Source organism: Gossypium hirsutum, chromosome D13, assembly GCF_007990345.1.
Source record: "Gossypium hirsutum isolate 1008001.06 chromosome D13, Gossypium_hirsutum_v2.1, whole genome shotgun sequence".
Taxonomy (NCBI): domain Eukaryota; kingdom Viridiplantae; phylum Streptophyta; class Magnoliopsida; order Malvales; family Malvaceae; genus Gossypium; species Gossypium hirsutum.
Genome location: NC_053449.1, coordinates 20,427,923 through 20,440,115, shown reverse-complemented (window position 1 = coordinate 20,440,115; position 12,193 = coordinate 20,427,923). Strand labels below are relative to the sequence as shown.

At 32.9% G+C, this 12,193-nt stretch overlaps 1 long non-coding RNA gene and 1 pseudogene across 1 annotated transcript; one reads left to right on the top strand and one right to left on the bottom strand.

Moving 5' to 3' along the window:
• Positions 1-1,500: 1,500 nt before the first annotated feature.
• LOC107920508 (thioredoxin-like protein YLS8) lies at positions 1,501-7,106 on the top strand (annotated as a pseudogene).
• LOC121224922 (uncharacterized) lies at positions 5,274-11,229 on the bottom strand. The gene is made up of 2 exons (XR_005922657.1): positions 10,008-11,229; positions 5,274-9,723 (listed from the first exon to the last, which is right to left on the bottom strand). It is a non-coding gene; the product is annotated as an uncharacterized lncRNA (long non-coding RNA).
• Positions 11,230-12,193: the final 964 nt, after the last annotated feature.

The window sequence follows — 12,193 nt, the reverse complement described above, 5'->3', positions numbered from 1 at the left end:
TTTAAAATGAGAACCATAAAAATCAAAATGATCTTAGTTGTTGATCAAAATAAAACCAACACCACTCAAATTTTCCTTTCTTTCTTTTATTCTATTTTTCACTTTGTAGTTGTAGTCTTAGGGTGAAAAAAATTGGATAATCTTTACCTTCAAATTTAATTTTTTTTTAGACAAAAAATGGAATGGGAAGCAAGAGATTAAGGTTATTATAAGATTAATCAATTTGGGTATTAAGTTTTTTTTTTCGTGATTGAAAAAAATTGATTGACCATTTCATTCTAAAAATTTTGAGATCTTTTTCCTAACTGATTTCAAGTACCCATGGAATTTGAAGCATATCACAAGAAAGGTGAAACAAATACCTATTACTCAAATTGATTAATCTTAGCAGCCCTAATATCTAGCTTTTCATTCTAATTTTTTTGCTCGAAAAAGAAAAAGAAATTAAATCTGAAACTATACTTTAATCACCTGTGAAAAGAAGAAGAAGGGGTTTTATTTTAATAACAAGGTAAGAGAAATACAAAATCTAAAGTTTAAAACCATTTATTTTGATCTAAATTCTCACTATAGTTATCATCTACATTATTTAAAATTTTAAAATATTCTTATTAATTTTTATAATTAAAATTTAACTAAAATAACTTTTTATTTAATAAATAGTAATTCGAGATTACCTGAGCATTGCAATTTGGGGTTTTATTTCTGATAATTAAATCAATGGGTGATATTTGGTAAAAGAAAAACCAAGAAAAAGTCAGATAATAGTTAAGAATTAAGAATGGGTAAAGGAATAAAAACATTTTTTTTAATACTTCATTAATTTAAGAAGGGTTTTGTGCAGCCCCATCAAAGTCAACAAAAACTATGGCTGGTTTTTAAAATTTTAGAGATTTTTAAAATGTTTTAGTAATTATATTTTTTTTTTGTTTGTTTTTACATTAAGTTATTGAATTTTTATGAATTAAAAATAATATAAAATGCATATTATAATATTTGTAAAAAGATATGATTATTTATCATAAAAAATTAAAAATATATTAAAATAATTTTTGAAATTTTAGTATTTATCTTATAGAATGAAATAAAATTATAAAGAAATTTGAAAAACCACGTGAAATTTGAAAAGAGAAATTGAGCTATTAAAATCTCTTCACTCGAATTTTGAAATTCTCCAATTTTTTTACCTAAACAAGTAAATATCTCTATCTAAAAAGATTAATGCATATAAGATTATGGGATGAGATGATTGCAGAATGAATTTAAATTATATTAAAATACCACTTTTTAATTTTCCAATACAAATGTATCACTTTATATCTTTTAATAACTAATAGCATGCATTTTCTAACACTAATTAAATAAAATTAATAAAATAATAATAACCTAAAGTTTATGATTCTTTTTCAATTAGATTTATAATTCATGACATAGGAGTTAGATTAGAGTTTGCGCTCTGTTTGGTTCAATATAATAGCATAGTCATTACAATTCTATTATGTGGACTCCCCATAAAAAGTTGTTTAGTTCAATGGAATGCCCTATTATGGGTTTATTCCATTATGAGCTTATGCAGAGAAATGGTGTCATTTCTACTCCGTCTCATCCTCACTGATTATTGATTCGATGCTTGCCCCGTTTCCATTTTACCCTTTCTTACCTCAAAAATGCTCTCACTCAGCCAGACAATCACTCCCTTGCTTCCTTCGACTCTAACCATACCACTCCTCCCCTTCATCGAGCATCCTTTAGGCAAACATTTTCTCCCTTTGTTCCTTTCATTTTCCTCTGTCATTTTTTCTGCCCTCTTTCTTTACTCTTTTTCTGCTTTCATTTTCTTTCTCTTAGTAGAGTTGTCATAGCCAAGGTTTTCATTTTCTTTTGCTCTGTCAATTTTCTAGGTGTGTTTAGGTTTGATTTTGAAGCAAGGTTTTGTAGGATTTTCAATCCATTGATCTTTGATTTCTATTTAGGGGGTTAATTGGGTCATATTTTAGCTTGGAGAAGGGCATTCGTATTTAGGTTTTGGTAAGGGGAAAAAGCCATGAGGGTGTAATAAAGTTTGGTTTCAACCTAGTAAAAGGGAAAGCTAATCATCCTATGGAGAATTGTCATGTGGCTAAATTCATGCAGATTCAACAGCACAAGTTAGGGCTTTTTTCTGTCTATGATGGTCATTTGGGAGATATTATATCGTCTTACCTAAAGAAGCATTTGTTTGCCAATATCCTAAATAAGATAGGATGTGCCATATCGTTTTCAAATGGTTTGCTTTTATTATTTTTAAAACATCATATGCTTACATTTTTTTACTTATTATTGGAAGAGTTTTGGGTTGACCCCTTTAGACTTATGAGAAAACAGATCAAACAATTCTTTCATAAAGCTCAGAATTGGGTCGTGGTGGATCCACTGTTGTAACTGCAATATTGATAGATAGAATAAAACTATGTGTGGAAAACTTAAGAGATTCACGTGTTGTTCTTTCTAGAGAGGGTCAAGCAATACAAATGACGAAAAATCATGAACCCAAAACTGAACGAGGCAGCATTGAGAACATAGGTGGATTCGTCTCAAATATTCCACGTCTTCTATTACTCCTAATTTTTAGAAGTTAATTCTTTGAGCTTGTTCACATCTACTCATATATGTTAATAACTCAACGAATTTTTTGGTCATATAAGTGTTTTTTAGTGGTCTTGCACCTTCTAATACTTAATGCTTCTATTTAGTTCTTAGCCTCTTTGTAATCATAAAGAGAGATCATCTCTGTCAGCTTTTTAACCTTGTAGTAAACCATAAAGTGTTTTTTCTTTCCTTTTTCACATATCAATCACTAGTGAAGTTCTGCACTCTGTTTTATGTTTTTGTTCCTTGTTGTATAACAACTTAATGGTCTCTTAAGGCATGTCTTTGTGTTGGTTATGAAGTACAAATGCATTAGGCATGTTAAAGCTACTACAAATTTGAAATGTCATGTTCCATTGCATTCAGAATCTTGGTCTTGCCGACCAAAAAGACTGTTAGTCACCATTATGTTGTATATGTTTTATCATTTTGATTTTTGTTTGTTGGCCTTACATGGTGAAGATACGAAGAAAGAAATCAATTCCTGAAAACTTCAGGTTTCTATTATTGAGTGGTATTAAGGTCTTGGTTCTAATTTGGTTGATTTATATGCATCATATTCCTCGAGTAAAGTACGGCCCTGCATTTCTAATTTGCTAATATAATGAGATTGTTAAATTTGTTGTTTGTGCATGCTATTAGGAGATGTTCCTAAAGTTAATGGATAACTGGCAATTTCACGTGCCTTCAGTGACAAGAGCCTTAAATCGCATCTACGATCAGATCCCGACATTCAATGGGCTAACATAGATAATAATACAGATATTTTAATTCCTGCAAGTGATGGCCTTTGGAAGGTAAAACACTTTACTTTAATGTCTCTCTATTGAGCTGGAAATAGTTTTATATGATTTATTTTTCCTTTTGCATATGCTTAATCCAGGTGATGAGTAATCAAGAGGCCGTTGATATTGCAAAAAAGTTTAAAGACCCACAAAAAGCTTCGAAACAACTAATTGCAGAAGCGGTTAAAAGAGACAGTAAAGATGACATATCTTGTGTTGTCGTTAGATTTAGACAATAGAAATGTTTAGATGAGATTTGCAGTATATACCCGAAATAAGAGTTTGTTTACACAGGGTTAATTTGTGAATCAAACCAACATGAAAATACATACCAAGCACTATAGGGATTAAGGGTTGCACTTCACAAAAATAACAAAATATAGGATTATCACCCCATGTAAATTTGTTTTTATCGATTAGGTTCAGATGTTTGATATTGTTTGATTTCTTTATGAAGGTGATTAGGAACTAAATGCATATTGTTATGTGGTGTATAGATGAAGTTGGCTTTGATCGTGACTAGAGGAAATGCTTAAGTTGAGAATCTTCTCTAAGTAAGCAAAAGGAGATATTGATTGAGCTTTTCATAATGACTTTCTATTTTATTAGTATATTAGCTTTCTCTTTATTTGGTCTATTAGACCTTTGGTCAAGTCCTTGAATACTGAACTTGGTACCTTACATTAATCAAAGTTACATTTGGTAACTGGTTGTGCTTATTGACATAATAAGGAAATGGTTTTTGTGTTGCTAATATTTGAGCATGTTGCCTTTGGGGTGCATGTAAGATCATGGACTTAAATAGTTTTTCCATAACATTTTGCCTTTCTATTTTCTACTTTTGAGTGTCGCATATCTGGAAACATCATTTTCTGTCATTACTTATACATGAATGCTTGAATATCGACTTGTTTTTGCTTCCTCTAGAATGAAAATGGTTTTATCATTATATTTTCACTTAATTTTGCAGTCAATTAATTAGTTATATTATTTTCATTTTCAGATGAATAAGGTGTTTGCTTCTGTCGCTGAAACAATAAAGAACTTTGCTATGATTTATCTTGTAGACAGAACGGAAATACTTGATTTTAACACGATGTTTGAGCTTTACGATCCATCGAGAGTGATGTTCTTTTTTCATAAACAAGCACATTATGATTGATATTGACACTGGTAATAACAACAAGATTAAATAGGCTCTCAAGGACAAACAGGAGTTCATAGACATCATTGAGATTGTATACTGTGGGGCAAGGAAAGTTCGTGGTCTGCTAATTCCTCCGAAAGGTTACTCGACAAAGTATCGCTACTGAGTTTTCTTACAACCTATAGTTGATCAGAAAGATTTAATGGTCATATTTCGCTAATTCAACACAGACTATTTTCATTATGAATTGTGTATGTAGATGTATGATACGAACCGGTTCAGTGATGTGAGTCAAGTCGTTGATGTGCCCGATCGTAAAATAGAGAAGTATCGCTCGATTCTGAAATGTAGTTTGAAAGTTGGCTAAATATGGAGTAAGGTTTGAAAAATTGGTTCAAGAGAGTTAAGTTTGAAATAATATAGGTTTCGGCAAACAAGAAAATAATAAGAATGGAACAGTGTGGAGGAAATAGATCAAAATAGACTTAAGGTTAAGAAGGAATCAATACTAAAATAGAGTACTAACCCGATTCTTATAAAACACTTAAAGGTGATGAAAAAGGACCTTAACCCGCTAACTATAAGAGTTAGGAACCAGAGGTATCAAATGGTTGAACGCCACACTCGAGATTGAGTGATAAGTTCGAAGAAACAAGGAAGATGCCACTAGCAAGCTAGATAAGTCTACTTGAGTCTAAAACGAAATAAGAGAGTTGAAAAACTCACAAAATGTATAAACATTAATCAATAGTTCAAAAGTCCTTTACAAAATGAAGGAAGTCCCTATTTATAGGCTAAGTTCAAGGATAGCTAAATGGACATTAAGCACATGAATGGACAACTTAGTTCAGCTTTAATGAGCTGAAATTTCCTTGAAATTTTCAGGTAACTTCCATGAAGCTCCTTTAGGCATGGGTGACGCCAATAGCCACTTCTAGATGCCTTGGAATTCAGCTAAATTGATGAATTTGCCTTGTGAGCTGAAAAAGGATAATGTATGTTCGGCCAAGGGTGTTTATGAGCCTTAAAGAAGCTTCCTTGATCAGCTAAATAGTTCTAAATTTAATGAGTAGCTTAATGGTCATGAAGTGTGAATACATGCATTTGAACAGCCATGAGTGTGAACACATGGAACTGAATGGCCAAAAAGGTGGAGAAATTACATAGCTATTGGTGGCGTCTTCCAAGGTGCTTTGGAGAGTGAAACGGCAGCCCCTTTGATGTTCGCGAAAAAGGCATATGGGAAAAAGTAATCAGCAGCTTATGCTCATTAAATGGTCGTCTCTTGCATGTCAAACAGCTCCTTTAATACTTGTTTTGCTGCACATTAAATCCGGCCAGCCAGCATGCCTCCCTTAATGCCGACCATGCATGCTTGTAAAGGAGAAGTCAGCAGCTCCTTAAATACTTCCCTTTGTTATTAAACCAGCTGATTCAGCCGAATTTATTACCTGTAGACACCAAATAAATTCGGTCAAGACATAATTAATATCAGCACATTAAATTCGTCACTTTAAAGCACTTAAGACACATTTAATCAACAAAACCTACAATAATTAATTCGGCTGGACACAAATTAAAACATCAATAAATTCGGCATATTAAATAGATGTGATAGCCTAGATATATTTATGCTATGTATGAAATAAGATATATTAAAAACATATTTAAAACACCTAATTAAAATGTCCAGATTTAACAAATTTATTAACTTAAACTAATTAACTAATTTAACTAGCAGCAATTTATTTGTTTTATTCCAGCAAAATAAATGTAAACTTAAGAAAGCTAAAAACAAGCTGAACTAAATAAAATTTATTCCAGCAAACTAAAAGCATAAAATTAAATAAATTGAAGTTCAAGCTCAATGAGCTAGAATCAGCTCGATTGAGCTCCATTGAGCTGGAACAAACTAGTTCAGCTTGCAAGAGTTTACGAATGACGCCTGATGAGCTGAACCAAGGACGTTTTCGAGGCAGGGTCGTATCATTCCCCCTTCTTCGAAGTGACTTGTCCTCAAGTCGATCCATTGGTTCACTCGAACATAGCTCCTCTTACTCAACTTTCCTCGATCGAATGGGGAAAATGGCAATTGAGTCAACTGAAAAAAATAGCCATTAGTTAGAAAATAGCAATGCAAGCAAGCTCGTAGTCCAATCATAAGCATAACAAAACAAGTATAACGCATGCGAATGGACAGGTACAAAACAACATGTTGACAATCATGCAAACAAATTAATTTACTCGCCAATGCTTCGTCAAGTATTTGAAACAAAAATTGACATATTTTAAGGCATTCAAACGTCTCATTGTTTCCACAAGTCATAAGTAGAATGTGAATAATGAATCAAATGGTAGACATAATCGTCAAAAGCAGGTATTTGAAAGGATTCACAAGGTTCACGGAGTTGCACAATCATACCATGCATTAGACGATTGATTATAGATTCATTCACACATGCATCATAAAAATGATCAGAAACAATAATCTTATTATCAACAACCAAAACAGATAGATCATCGTCAAGCAAAATGGAACAACTAAGCACAACACGATCTAAGTGTTTTACAAACGTGAATAATGAATCAAATGGTAGACATAATCGTCACAAGCAGGTATTTGAAAGGATTCACACGGTTCACGGAGTTGCACAATCATACCGTGCATTAGACGATTGACTATAGATTCATTCACACATGCATCATAAAAATGATCAGAAACAATAATCTTATTATCAACAACCAAAACAGATAGATCATCGTCAAGCAAAATGGAACAACTAAGCACAACACGATCTAAGTGTTTTACAAACGTGAATAATGAATCAAATGGTAGACATAATCGTCACAAGCAGGTATTTGAAAGGATTCACACGGTTCACGGAGTTGCACAATCATACCGTGCATTAGACGATTGACTATAGATTCATTCACACATGCATCATAAAAATGATCAGAAACAATAATCTTATTGTCAACAACCAAAACAGATGGATCATCGTCAAGCAAAATGGAACAACTAAGCACAACACGATCTAAGTGTTTTACAAAAGATAAATCTTCAACACGATTTTTAACACCATCTGAGGAGAACAGAAAAGTTCCAAGACTTTCAAATGCCTTACCTTTATGAGCAGAAAAGTAAAGATCATTTTTACCTCGCTCGATCAACGCGAACCTTCACTCCTCGGGGGTATAATGTAGTCGAAGCTTCGTGGCTAAATTAACCTTTGTCAAATGGAATGCAAATTTCATGTACAACCACAAAAATGGAATATAAATTGAAAACAAAATTTTCAAATGTCGTTACCTTATTCAAAAACCAAATATCAAAACTATAGAAATTATTTGCAGGAAATTTAAGATGCTTGATTTTTCCACAAATCGAACCAAAACAAATTTCGGGTTTAAACACGCGAGTTTGATTACTTATACTCCAATACAATGAAAACTTTTCGCTGAGCAACAATTCACAATTGTTAAACGAATAAGAATTAGGCATCGATATATTCAAACAATTAAACCTCGCAAAAATTTTTCGAACAATCAGAGGTATCCACAAAATTTCATCGCATTGATTGAAAGAATTCATGTAGCAATCAAAACCAATCAGATTAAGCAGTTTACACGAATACTTTTTATCACATATGAAAAACATATTTTGCTGACTTAGAGTCGGGCCAATTTTATCAGCAACCAAATTAACTTGCATCTCAAGGTTATTTGAATCGATAGGGAACAAATGATGGGAAGAAAATTCCAAGACACTAATCAAATTAAACTCAACAAACAGATTCAACTTATAGCAACTATACAGAGCATCATAATGAATTTCATTAAGATTAACAACATGAACACTTTTATCAATCGAAATCAACAAATTCCAATCGGGTTGGATCGTGATAAATTCCTTACCTTGCTTACCTTTGGAAATATGACATTCGTTTTTATCTTCCAACTTACCTTTTTCAATCAATTGAAAACGTCTCTCGGTAGAAAGGTAATGAAGTTGGAACCAATCCGTGGGTGGAATCTTGCAAACCTGAAACAAAAGAAATCACAAGGTAATTCCGAATGGGGGTTAGCAAAAGAATTCCTCTCTTTTTCGTGATTACTCTATTCACTCGTTTCTTCAACAGACTCTTTTTCTTTTTCACTCGATTTCTTTTGAGGCTCTTTTTGCTTTTCACTTTCTTGTGTTTTTTAAATCTCATTTTCATTTTTATCTTTTTCAATGTTCTTTTCTCGCTCACGTTCTTTTACAACCGAATTTTTTAGTTTGATTTGGTCCTCATGGACTTGTTCCGATGTTAGCGGCGCTAAGGTGATTTTCCTTCCTTGATGCTTGAAGGAATACCTATTGGTACGTTCATCGTGAGTGACCTTGCGATCCAATTGCCATGGTTTTCCTAGCAACAAATGGCAGGCTTGAATAGGCACCACATCACAAACGACTTCGTCTTGGTATCTGCCGATGGAAAATGCAACACGCACTTGTTGAGTAACTTCAAATTTGCCTTTGTTGTTTAACCATCTCAACTTATAAGGTTGGGGATGCTTGGTAATGGGTAAGCCAAGTTTTTCCACCATTCTAGTACTAGCCACGTTTGAGCTACTCTCTCCATCGATAACGGTGCAACACACTTTATCATGAACATGACATCGAGTGTGAAATAGATTTTCACGTTGCGGTTCATTCTCCAATCTTTGAAGGATTGAACTCATGTTGATGTCATCGGTAGCATGTGTCAAATCTTCTTTATCTTTTTCGGATGGTTCTTGGAGTTCTACTTCTTGTATTTGTCGAAATTCAAACCGCATTATCCTTTGCATTTCTCGCTTCCACATTTGGAATTTAAATTCAGAAAATTCTTCGAACATGCTTCAACAAAATGTTAGAAAACCAAAAGATAGAATAAATAGTAAATGAACCTCACCGATTCAAAATCCTCATCAATCTCTCGCAAAGAAAATAATAGATGGCACACCACTCGTGTTTCACTTTTATTTTGGCTTTTATCTCGATGTATTTTCACTCATGCCTTTTACCTCTCGATTCGCCTCTCGAACTTCATAATCGACTCGTTCAGACTTCAAGAGAGCCTAAAGGGTCGGCTTCAAAGGGGTTCACAAAGGTAGTCGATATAGGGAGTGCAAGGTAGGCTGAAAAGAAAAAAAAAGAAAGGATGGTGCTAAGTGTGGCGATTGGTTTGTGTTCAGTAGAAAAGCACTTTAAGATTGAGAAAACTATGAGCGTCTTCAAAACAGATTCTTTCTCTCTTTTTTTTTGCAACTTTTCAACACTTTTTTTTGGAAATTTCTGTCTTTTTTTTTAATTTTTTTTAATTCAATGCAATGGAAAGCTAAATACAAAAGAAAAAAATTACACCTTGAACTTCTTTTTTTTTGAATTTTTTTCAATTTTTTTTCTTTTTACAATGACTTACTCTGGCAACTTCACGAACCTTCGTACTCCTCGATTTTGACTAGCTTTGATACCAAATGATACGAACTGGCTCAGTGATGTGAGTCGAGTCATTGATGTGCCCGATCGTAAAATAGAGACGTATCGCTTGATTCTGAAATGTAGTTTGAAAGTTGGCTAAATATGGAGTAAGGTTTGAAAAATTGGTTCAAGAGAGTTAAGTTTGAAATGATATAGGTTTCGACAAACAAGAAAATATTAAAAATGGAACGATGTGGAGGAAATAGATCAAAATGGACTTAAGGTCAAGAAGGAATCAGTACTAAAATAAAGTACTAACCCGATTCTTATAAGACACTTAAAGGTGATGAAAAAGGACCTTTACCCACTAACTATAAGAGTTAGGAACCAGAGGTATCAAATGGTTGAACGCCACACTCGGGATTGAGTGATAAGTTCGAAGAAACAAGGAAGACGCCACTAGCAAGCTAGATAAGTCTACTTGAGTCTAAAACGAAATAAGAGAGTTGAAAAACTCACAAAATGTATAAACATTAATCAATGGTTTAAAAATCCTTTACAAAATGAAGGAAGTCCCTATTTATAGGCTAAGTTCAAGGATAGCTGAATGGATATTAAGAACATTAATGGACAACTTAGTTCAGCTTTAATGAGCTGAAATTTCCTTGAAATTTCCAGGTAACTTCCATGAAGCTCCTTTGGGCATGGGTGACGCCAATAGCCATTTCTAGATGCCTTGGAATTCAGCTAAATTGATGAAGTTGCCTTGTGAGCTGAAAAAGGATAATGTATGTTCGGCCAAGGGTGTTTATGAGCCTTGAAGAAGCTTCCTTGATCAGCTAAATAGTTCTAAATTTAATGAGTAGCTTAATGGTCATGAAGTGTGAACACATGCATTTGAACAGCCATGAGTTTGAACACATGGAACTGAATGGCCAAAAAGGTGGGAAAATTACATAGCTGTTGGTGGCGTCTTCCAAGGTGCTTTGGAGAGTGAAACGGCAGCCCCTTTGATGTTCACGAAAAAGGCAGATGGGAAAAAGTAATCAGCAGCTTATGCTCATTAAATGGTCGTCTCTTGCATGCCAAACAGCTCCTTCAATACTTGTTTTGCTGCACATTAAATCCGGCCAGCCAGCATGCCTCCCTTAATGCCGACCATGCATGCTTGTAAAGGAGAAGTCAGCAGCTCCTTAAATGCTTCCCTTTGCTATTAAACCAGCTGATTCAGTCGAATTTATTACCTGTAGACACCAAATAAATTCGGTCAAGACATAATTAATATCAGCACATTAAATTCGTCACTTTAAAGCACTTAAAACACATTTTATCAACAACACCTACAATAATTAATTCGACTGGACACAAATTAAAACATCAATAAATTCGGCATATTAAATAGATGTAATAGCCTAGACATATTTATGCTATGTATGAAATAAGACACATTAAAAACATATTTAAAACACCTAATTAAAATGTCTAGATTTAACAAATTTATTAACTTAAACTAATTAACTAATTTAACTAGCAGCAATTTATTTGTTTTATTCTAGCAAAATAAATGTAAACTTAAGAAAGCTAAAAACGAGCTGAACTAAATAAAATTTATTCCAGCAAACTAAAAGCATAAAATTAAATAAATTGAAGTTCAAGCTCAATGAGCTAGAATCAGCTCGATTGAGCTTCATTGAGCTGGAACAAGCTAGTTTAGCTTGCAAGAGTTTACGAATGGCGCCTGATGAACTAAACCAACGACGTTTTTGGGGCAGGGTCGTATCAATGTATGTGTCGTTTGCAATGCTTGCATGAACATGGAAGATAATCCAATTTGATATTAAACTTTGAAATATATATTTTATGTGCTCTTCTAATGCTTGTTTACAGTATAGCACCTTGGCTTGAAGTGACTTTCCTTACAGCTGTTTGACAAGGGAACAGGTGATTTAATTTAACTATATAAAAATATAAATGCTATGTATATAAAGATGATATTTTAACCCATTAAATATGCATTGCAGTTTAAAAATAATAATGTAGGTTATATATTATTTTTATAATTTTATATATTATGATTTTATTAATTCATATTTTAATAATAATTATATTAAGAATATTATTAAATTATATATTATTTTATTAAATTGTATTTAATGATAATTATGTTAAAATATGATTAAATTATTT